Source organism: Cibotium barometz, chromosome 38 (genome assembly GCF_041138505.1).
Source record: "Cibotium barometz isolate CiBa-2024 chromosome 38, ASM4113850v1, whole genome shotgun sequence".
NCBI classification, from domain to species: domain Eukaryota; kingdom Viridiplantae; phylum Streptophyta; class Polypodiopsida; order Cyatheales; family Cibotiaceae; genus Cibotium; species Cibotium barometz.
In genome coordinates, this window is record NC_141083.1 from 9,350,116 (window position 1) to 9,361,417 (window position 11,302).

The window sequence follows — 11,302 nt, forward strand, 5'->3', positions numbered from 1 at the left end:
ATACCTCAACCCCTAAGAATGATATATAATTGAAAAACAAAAAATGTATATACCTTATAGAAATTTGTCGAAATTTGTCGTTTATCATTGCCTTTGCTTGTTAACAAGAGCTTTAGAACTTGACATATGAGAATAGAGTCTTCTAATACTTTCTCTTACGATTGAAATCATCCAATCATCTCCTCTTACTCGTATTGTGACTCTTCTCTCTTTCTAAGATCTATGGCAAATAGCCTTCTCTTACAGGACTACGGTATACTATTCTTTCTCTAAAAGAAAAGCTATGGAGTTTTGGTCTCTTCCTCCGAAAGATCGTAGAAATCTATGCTTCTTTTCTAAGATATTAGATAAGAATGAAAGGATATATACATCTCAAACTCTAGGATTACCTTGAGGCTACTTGCTGCCTTCTCACAGTTTTCTCTGTGTAGAGGCCTTGACAGAAATAGCAAATTGTTTCAACCATTACTCTCTGATAAAAACTCAAAATATGGTCACATAACCAGTCAAAAGAACGGGAAGACATCTAGTCTACAAGCTAGCGTGGGCAAAATAGGCAAAAACGTCTGTATATAGCTACAAATGCGCCATCTTTAGAAACGCGTTGTTTTTTCACATTTTTAGTATGCATGGACTCTTAATGTGTAAAAGTACTCTAAATACGACCTCCTATCATCTAAATTCGAATTTCTATTTTTGGAGGTACTTATCTCTTAATAAAACTATTCTTATCTTCTAATTTTTTTAAGGATTTTTGGAGTTAATATTTTTTTTAACACTTTCCTAATGTTTCTAGCCTTATTGTCTCACTCTTCTCTAAATACACTCTCTTTTCTTATTGAAATCTATATTAAAAGAGACACATACATACATGGCTTGGGAGGGACCTTACATTGATCATGGTGTTAGACATAGATTAAGCAACATAATTAAGGTGGATTAAACCACACAAGAAACTCCATGACTAGAGAGAGAGAGATTGCACACTCAAGACACAAGCTCTATTTCGTATCTCAGTTGAACCATACATAATGATATAAGCCTTCTAGCCTTCTCCCACTTTACACATCATCATCCATGTGGCACTTCCTTTTCCACTCTTTTGGTCAACACTCACACACTATACAACACTCACACAATGTCACATGTGGCATTCTTATCTTATTACGGCATTCTTATCTTATTACAGTATCTTGCACCTCTAGGGTGCTTTCCCACACTCAACCAAATAACCCATTCATGTTACATTGCACATTTCAACAACCCTCCTCAATGTAAACTTGGGTGTGTGCATACAATCTCTCAATTTAACCAACTCACCTCACTTGTAACAATTTGGCATTGTCAGTCTCAACATCTAGTAGCGAAACCCTAGGTAATTTTCTATCTGCTAGTTTTGGATAGCTCAAGTGTTTTTGTACTAGCACATAATCAGTTTTGGCCAGGCAGGTTTTAGATGTCTGACAGTGATCAAGGGATGGAAGTTGGTTCCGAAGCATGGTTGAGAGAAAAATTCGTTGCATGTGTGATCGATGGAAGGGCTAATATATATGAGAACGTCGTATACCAATTGAGCATGTCCATACGTATGGGCTTCATGAGGCATCTGCAGGACCAAGTTCGGATGATGACATGGAGGAGAACCATAGGAGAGTGCTAGGTAACAGTCGGTGACATCGGGTAGATTGCAAAAGGTGGCAAGGCTTCGTAGTAGGGAAAGCATGGCTGAGACTCATCTTCACCTACCAATGAATGAGGTGCCTCCACCATTGCCACATGAGGAGGAAGAGAATCTCATCATGGATGACATGGTGAATTACTTCTTTGGGCGGGAGGCCATAGATGATAGAGAGCAAGTTCCAATGTCATAAGAGGAGGAAACCTTGCATAGAGAAGAAAGCATCCCTTTGTATGAGGGATGTTCGTACTCCACATTGCGAGAAAACTTAGAGCTATTAAACTTACAAACAACTTATTGATGGAGTGATGCAAGTGTAACAAGTCTTCTTAGGTAAGATCGCCTTATTGATGGAGTGATGCAAGTGTCACATTCTATTCTCTTAAATAGAAAATGTCTCATGTTTTTTATATACTCTCCTTGCAAATATTTTGACATATGATTTCTTATGTCATGTTGTAGGCTTCTCAAGAAGATTCTTCCTCTGTCCTCGAAATCTATTACCAGATGTTGTAGGATTCTCAAGAAGATTCTTCCTCCTCAAAATCTATTACCGGACTCACAAGATGGATGTTGTAAAATGCTCTCTATGCTAGGTATGGATTACACAAAAATACATGCATATCTTAATAATTACATGCTATTTAGAGGGGTTAATAAAGATGCAACACAATGTCTACAATGTGGAGAGAGCCGCTATAGCACGATGATTTCCACAAGGAGATAAAATTCCTCGAAAGGTGTTAAGACACTTCCCTATTTTTCCTCCTCGCATCCAACACATGTTTAAATGTAAGGGGATTGTAGAACTCATGATGTGGCATGCTACTCATTGCTTAACTGATGGCATCATAAGGATCGTCTGATTCACCCGGCATGGCATGTGGAGGAGCATCAATGGCCAAAGTTTAAAGATGAGCCCTGTCACTTACATCTTGGCTTGGGCATGGATGATGTTAATCCTTTTAGCTTGAAGATCACATTATGGTCTACTTGGCCTTTTGTATTGGTGAATTATAACCTCCCTCCAACAGGTGGCAATCAAGAAAGGTCATATCATGCTTGCTCTCCTTGTACTAGAGGTGACAGACATGGATGTGTATCTAGAGCCTTTGATTGAGGATCTTTAGACACTATGGCGAGGTATCAAAGTGCATGATGTATCGAGGCCAATAAATAGGCATGAGGTGGAGGTGAAAGGAGTTTAACTTTGGATGATGCATGACTATCATGAGTTCTTGGAGTGCTCAGGTATATACTTGAACCGGATAACTTTAAGCTTTAAATTTTAAACTGTAAGTTTATATCTCTACCTCTCAATCTCAATTTTAAAATAGGTTTAATAACCTCTAGACATCATGCGTGTCCAATTTGTGGACCATCACTTGTTTCGAAAAGACCCTCTACACTTGTTTCGAAAAGACCCTCTACACTTAAGAGAAGGTGGTGTGTATAGCAAACATCATCTATTTATCCCTCCTTCACATCCCAAGTATGTGCCACATGATGATGTCTCACCACTAGACATCATGCGTGTCCAATTTGTGGACCATCACTTGTTTCGAAAAGACCCTCTACACTTGTTTCGAAAAGACCCTCTACACTTAAGAGAAGGTGGTGTGTATAGCAAACATCATCTATTTATCCCTCCTTCACATCCCAAGTATGTGCCACATGATGTCTCACCACTTATGGTGATGAGAGGTAGAGATTGATTTGAGGCATGGAGAAGCGCTGCCAATCCACCACCTGATGTGAGGTCTAGACACTCAATCTTCTTTCAACTTCCATATTGGTGTGAGTTGAAGATCAATTATCTTTAGATCCCATGCATATCTTCAAGAATGTGGTAAAAAATATTGATGTCTAGACACTCAATCTTCTTTCAACTTCCATATTGGTGTGAGTTGAAGATCAATCATCTTTAGATCCCATGCATATCTTCAAGAATGTGGTAAAAAATATTTGGGACCATTTAATTGGTAAAAGAGATACAAAGGGTGCAAGGGATGACTTACAAAACATTGGACGTCTTCAAAGTGCATGGCCAATTGAAAGTGAGAGTGGTAACATGGTCCTACCAAAGGCATCATGGGTATTAACCAAGAAGGAGCACAACAAGAGTAATGCATTCATTGAAAGGTGCCTTCACAAAGACCAAAAAGAAAGGTGAGGTACAATTATATGGCCTCAAGACACATGATTGGCATAAGATATTGCATGCCATATAAATATTTGCTTATTCATTTTCTCTTTATGGTACATAATTTGTAGGCTCCTATACTAACTTCCACTTTTTTCTATGCATAGTTTATTTCAGGTGAGAGAGGCTATTTACAAAATGGGAAGCTTGGCGAGGTTGTTAATCCTAACATACTACCTTGCACACGAGAGAGAGAGAGAGAGAGAGAGAGAGAGAGAGAGAGAGAGAGAGAGAGTAAGATTCCTCCCCCCAACCCTCATGATGTCTAGTATCTTCCCCTGTAATTCATTCCCCTCTTCAGAAATATAAAAGATCTTGTTTCTACCTGTTTTGGCCTAGAGAAAGAAAATATTCTAGAGAGATAATATTCAGATTTTAAATATTTTTAGATAAAAAAATACCTCATCTTATTAAAATAAGTTTCCCTGAAACAGAAGTTCAAAGGTGCATTAGAAATTAAGTATAATCTGTTCAAGAGGCATTATCCTGGGGGTGAAGATTTTTTTAAAATTTTAAATTAAGGTTCCTATGGTGGACCAATAAGATTCATCCAAATGTAGGGAGGAGAAAAATGAAGAAATAAAAGGAAAATCCCCCAAAAATGAGTAAATACTCACATAAGATGAAGAGTTGACTACGGACAAGGTTAATAGTTAAAAAAGAGAGATATTGCAACCGGAATCTTATTCTAAGAATTGATTGTGGAAGAGTAGAGAATTCGTAAGAATTAATTCAACCACAAAAACCATTGCTTGTAAGCTTCAACTAAATCAAATCAATTGAAATTTAAACACTTAAACAAATTAAAATACTTAGCTCAATAGACCATATTGGGTGCAATCTTTCCCCCTCTTGTGCGTGGCCTCTCCCCACACAAGAGTATTTCTTTATTAGCTTTCTTTTTCACCAAAATTAGGCCATAGCCCCCAAAATATACAAGATGTGCTTTTTAGAGAGCACGGCACTCTTCTTTTACAAAAATAGAGTGTCAAATATTGGGACTAGGGTAAAGCCATAGGCTTTAATAAATTCCACATAAATAAATGTATCTTTCCTAAAGTTCAAAATGGAAAAATCATTTGCTAAGGTTACAAGCTACTATGCTTGCCAAAAATGAAATGTGATGAACTAAGACATTTCTTCCAAAGTAAACTCTTCAATTCCCATAGTCTTCATCACCTGAAAACATAAGCCCAATTAATTATTAAATTAATCCCACAAATATTAAACAGGCACAAATCATCACCAACTCATGACTACCAGGCGTAAGTACCCCAGGAATCACCCTGCCATACAAACCTAACTGAAATAATCATAGGTGGCCTCAAACATATGTCATATACTGCACATATTAATATTTATAGTGGTATGACGCAAGAGTAACCTAGGCGTCCCCAAATTACTCAAGAGGGGATAAATAATATTTTTCTAGAGGACTTAAAATATATTCTCATGACATCCCTCTTGCTTGAGTTTGCAATTGTCCTCAATTGCGGATTTGCTGGGTTTGAAAAGAATGAAGAATTTCAGGGTAAACTCGAAAAAATTTCTCAGGCATCCATTTAGCATCTTTTTGTGGATGATTCTTGAAAGTCAAAAGATACTTGAAGTATTGATTACCTGTTCTTGTTGTTGTTATCTCTTGGTCAATGATAGCATCAGGAACTAGTACTTCTTCCTCTCCTTCAATAAGAGGTGGTTCCTCATATGTTGGGTGAGTAGGAAGTGTTCCTCGAAAAGGTTTCAAGAGATGGATATGAAAAGAATTGTGGATATTCCAACTAGATGGAAGCTCTAGTCTATAGGCCACATCATTAATCTTTTGAAGGATTTTAAATGGCCCATAATATCTAGGCGCTAGCTTCACTGCAGGGAATTTTTCCACACTCTTTAATCGACGTTTTTCAATTCTCAAAAGTACATAATCACCTTCTTGAAATGAAAAATCTTTGCACTTCCTATTTGCTTGAGATGTATACTTCTCTTGAGCTTTTGCAATACAATCATGCACTTCAGATAAAATGCGATCAAAGTCTCTAACATATTGGTCGGCAGCTTCAATCTTATGAGAGAGTCTAGTAGCCGGAATAGGCAATGCTCTACCATAGATGATCTCAAATGGTGCTCGACCAGTAGCAATATGAGGAGTATTATTATAAGCAAATTGGAGTAGGTGTATGTACTTATCCCATGCACTAGGTTGCTAGGAAACATAGGCTTTAAGCATATCTAAGATAGTGCTATTTGTGACTTTGGTTTGTCCATTCGATTCCGGATGGAAAGCCGTGGAAAAATCTAGAACTTAGTGCCTAAGTTTGAGAAAAGAGCAACCCAAAAGTGACTACAAAATTTAGAATCTCTATCAGAAACTATCACTTTGGGTAGTCCATGATGAACAAAAATTTGCTTAACAAATATGTTCGCGGCTTGCTGAGAAGTTAATGTCTTTTTACATGGAATGAAATAGGCTTGCTTACTAAATCTGTCCACTATTGTCCAAATCATGTCATGGTGACTGGAAGTAGTAGGAAAGCAAATGAAATCCATAAACACTTGTTCCCATGGTCTATCAGGAATAGGTAGAGGCATAAGCAATCCTAAAGCTTTGCCTTTGTAGCTTTTAATTGTTTGGCAAATGTTACATTCAGCTACAAATTTAGCTACATCATTCTTCAAATGAGGCCAATAGAATTCTCGAGAAACTACTTGAAGTGTTGCGGAAACTCCTCTATGTCCCACAAATGGTGGTTGGTGCATCTCTTCCAAGACAAGCTGTCTATAAGGTTGAGTAACACACAATCTTTTCTCAAAGACCATCATTATGAGAATAACTTCCTTGAGGTGTCCAATTGTTTTCACGCAATTTGATCCATATTTCAGAAAAATCTGGATCAACTTCATAAGTTTCTTTCATAAGTACAAATGGTTCACTTTCAATAATGGAAATGTTGTTGATATTTGGTCTTCGACTCAAAGCATCGGCAACAACATTTTCTTTTCCAGGTTGGTATTGAATCATAGGTTGGAAACTTTGAATGAAAGATGCCCATTTGATATGCCTATCTGAAATAAGAGGTTGCATAAGCAAATGCCTAATGCTTTGTTGATCTGTCTTGATGAGAAATTCAGAGCCCATTAGGTAATGCTTCCAGATTTTCAAAGCATGCACTACTGCTACTAATTCCTTGTCATATGTGCTATAATTTTGCTCTGCAAGCTTAAGCTTTCTACTTTGATAAGCAATAGGATGTTTGTCTTGCATAAGAACAGCTCCAAATCCTTTGCCACTAGCATCAGTCACTACTATAAAGAATGGTCTTTGAAAATCAGGTAGTGTTAGAACTGGTGCTTGTGTTAAAGCATTCTTGAGTGTTGCAAAAGATTTATCTTGCTTTTCACTCCAATTGAAATTTGTAGCTTTCTTAAGGAGTTCAGTCAAAGGATGAGCAATACAAGCAAAATTCTTGACGAACTTCCTATAATAACTACATAGGCCAAGAAAAGATCTAAGATCATGTATGTTTCTAGGCGTAGGCCAAGAAGCAATACACTCAATTTTCTTAGGATCTACACGTATCCCTTTAGCCGACACTATATAACCTAAGTATTCAATCTCTTCTTGAAAGAAAGAACTCTTTTCAGGATTGACATACAATTCATTTTCTCTCAAAAGATTGAACACTTGTTCCAAGTGTTGTTCATGCTCTTGTCGATCCTTGCTGAAAACAAGAATGTCATCAAAGAACACTATAACAAAACTTTGAAACTTAAGGAATATCGATTCATCATACGGCTGAAAGTAGCTGGAGCATTGGTCAAACCAAATGGCATAACCAAAAACTCATAATAACCAGTTTGGGTTCTAAAAGCTGTCTTAAAAATGTCAGATTGAGTCATACGAACTTGATAATACCCAGACTTTAGGTCAATCTTGCTAAAGACCTTTGATCCTCTAAGCTTGTCAAGAAGATCATCTACCCTAGGAATAGGATATCTGTTCTTGACAGTAATCTTATTCAATGCACGATAGTCTACACACATTCGGTAAGTTCCGTTCTTCTTCTTAACAAGAAGTACTGGAGCTCCAAAAGGTGAACTACTAGGTCGAATAAGGCCTCTCTCTAGCAAGTCTTCTATTTGGCTTTGGATTTCTTTTTGCTCTAAATTGTTGACTTTATAGGGAGCTTTACAAGGCGGAGAATTTCCAGGCAATAAGTCAATACTATGATCCTCAGGCCTAGACTTAGGTAATCCTGGAGGCAGATCTTCCATGAAACAGTCACTAAATTTGGAGATAAAAAGATCAAACTTTGGACTTTTGGATGTGTCACACTCAGCATCAAGCTGGTTAACCCATACCATATAAGTCTTGTCTCTTTTTCTTAGAGCTCTCTTTGCTTGAGTGTGACTCAACAAAGGACTCATTTCTCCTTTGACTTGACACTGGAGGATAATATTTTCATTGTCCTTCCTTAGAGAAACGCTATGAGTGTCATAGTCTATAATAGGATTGTATTTGTGTCTCCAAGGCATACCCAAAATTATATCTACCCCTTGTAAAGGTGCAACTAAGAAATCCCTCTTTTCTGTTAAAGGTTTGATGCGTAAATCCAAATCTTTCACCTCTTGCATGCAATTATACTTTGTTCCAATAAATGCTACTTTGACTTTATAGTGCGTAGGTAAAGAATGAAGATTTAGTGCTCTAAGTACCTTTTCAGAAATGAAATCATGTGTACTACCATCATCATGCAAAATAAGAACTTCATGTCCATTTATTGTTCCTTTTATTTTAAGCAAAGAATGAACATGAGGTTTACCTTCTTGTTCTGAGTAATCTGGATCGGAATTACCCTCTTGCTTGAATGATTCTTCTTCATTGTCGTCTTCTTCAATCATATTGACTCGAGCTGCTGCTGGTGTCGTCTTCTTCAATCATATTGACTCGAGCTGCTGCTGCTGCTGGTGTCGAATTCTTGGTACGCTCCGGACAATTCGGTGCTATGTGACCTTCTTTGTGGCACTTGAAACATTTGATAGGAGATGTCTTCGGTTTGCCACCATTGACTTTCTTATTGGTACTCATGTTGCCTTTAGCCTCGTCCTTGCCTTTGTCATAACCTGGTTTATACATCTTCTTTGAAGCATAAAAAGATTTAGTAAATGGTTTAGAAGAAGTACCCTCATGTGCTTTAATCTCTTTAGGAAAACCATTTTTACATTCTGAATTAGTTGCCAAAGATATTGCAGAAGATAGTGAATGAGGTCGAAACATATTCACATCGGCCCTAATGGTAGATCTAAGGCCCGATATGAATTTCCTTTTTTGGTCTTTCTCGCTGACTCTATCCACAACCTGCACCTGTAATAAAGTATTCCAGAACTTTTCTACATACTGTGACATAGTTTCCTTTTCCAATTGATGTAAAGTGTCCCATTGGTGCCTAACTTTGGACTTGAATTGTGAGGGTAAAAAGTGCTTTTTAACCAGTCGTTGAAATCTTTTCCAAGAATCTGGCTTGTCACGACCTTGCTTTACTACACTCCACCATAAAGCTGCACTGTCTACCAAATGATTGTGACTGCACATTTAATCTTATCACTCTCTGAAAAGTTTTCTCCAAAAAAATAGTCATCTAGTTGACTAAGCCAAGCTAAAATGACCCTAGCATCCTTCTTTCCATCATAATTTTGAAATGTGAAAGCTTTCCGACTAATCTTGGATTCTTTTTGTGACCTTTGTGCTTGCAATGTAGCATTTACAGCCCTTTGAATAGTGTCATCTTCGTCATCAAAAGATAGCAAAGAGTCACGCTTGCGTCTACGACTCGTGAGCTATCTTTCCAATTCAATACGCTTCTCTCTTTCTTCTACAATTTGATGTTGTAAAGAAAGGAGTTGCTCTTGAATTGATGGCGAGATAGGAAAATCTGCCATAGTGCTTGTGCAAATGATGTAGATAAATAAAATTTTACTTTATTTGATGTAAATAAATAAAGCAAAAATCAGTACTTATCTTGTTTTTCTCCCGCAATTTGATCTTGGTTGAAGCTGAACAAAGACGTTCAATGGCTGAATTGAATTCTCGTCACCTCAAACAAATCCCGAACAATTCTGTGTGATTCAAGAGTTTTGGGCTAGTCGAATTGTTGATGAAATAAATTTTTTGCACTTTGAAACCTGCTGAAACAATCCTATAAATCCTCCCCAATCTCTGTCATATTTTCTAAAATTTTTCAGAATTTTTTAGAAGCGATTTCGGAATTTTCTGGCCTTTTCTAGGCAATTTTCAAGCCTTTTAAAACCTGTAAATCACTTTTCTGCACCCAAAAATTTTCAGAATTGGAAACCTTTGAATTTCTCTTCAAATTTGAAAATAGGAGAAGTAAAGGCTAAAAAGGTGATGTGACTTGTATGGGGATTGGGAAAAGTAAACTTGATTAACCAAGTGATTAAGCTTATACTAATTAAGCTTATGCTTTTTTTATCTTCTCCACACGCCTATTTGCACCGGCAGGCTGTTGATTTTCCTCATGGCTTTTGTAATAAATTTTTTTTGAATGGATTTTACACTGATTTACCTCCTCCGTCCATTATGGATTTACTCATGCTTGAAGCTTTCTGATTTCTGAGAGAAACCCGTGAGCTTTTTGGCTATGAGGATTTCATCCATACGGTCAGATTTTGATTTCACTGAGTATTAGGAAAAACCACTTTTTGATAGAGAGGGATGGTTTTGCAGGGTGGTGAATGCGTTTGAGAGTAGATCTAGTTTTGAATCTTTGACCTTTGGGTAAAGACCTACAAAACACCCTTCTGTCCATTGGATAAATTCCTGTACTTTCTTGTTTTTGAGAAGTTGAAGCCCTTTCCTACCTTCTCCACAAATCTCCTAGCCCAAGCTCTGATACCACTGCAACCGGAATCTTATTCTAGGAATTGATTGTGGAAGAGTAGAGAATTCACAAGAATTAATTCAACCATAGAAACCATTGCTTGTAAGCTTCAACTAAATCAAATCAATTGAAATTTAAACACTTAAACAAAATTAAAATACTTAGCTCAATAGACCATATTGGGTGCAATCTTCCCCCCTCTTGTGCGTGGCCTCTCCCCACACAAGAGTATTTCTTTATTAGCTTTTTTTTTCACCAAAATTAGGCCATAGCCCCCAAAATATACAAGATGTGCTTTTTAGAGAGCACGGCACTCTTCTTTTACAAAAATAGAGTGTCAAATATTGGGACTAGGGTAAAGCCATAGGCTTTAATAAATTCCACATAAATAAATGTATCTTTCCTAAAGTTCAAAATGGAAAAATCATTTGCTAAGGTTACAAGCTACTATGCTTGCCAAAAATGAAATGTGATGAACCAAGACATTTCTTCCAAAGTAAACTCTTCAATTCCCATAGTCTTCAT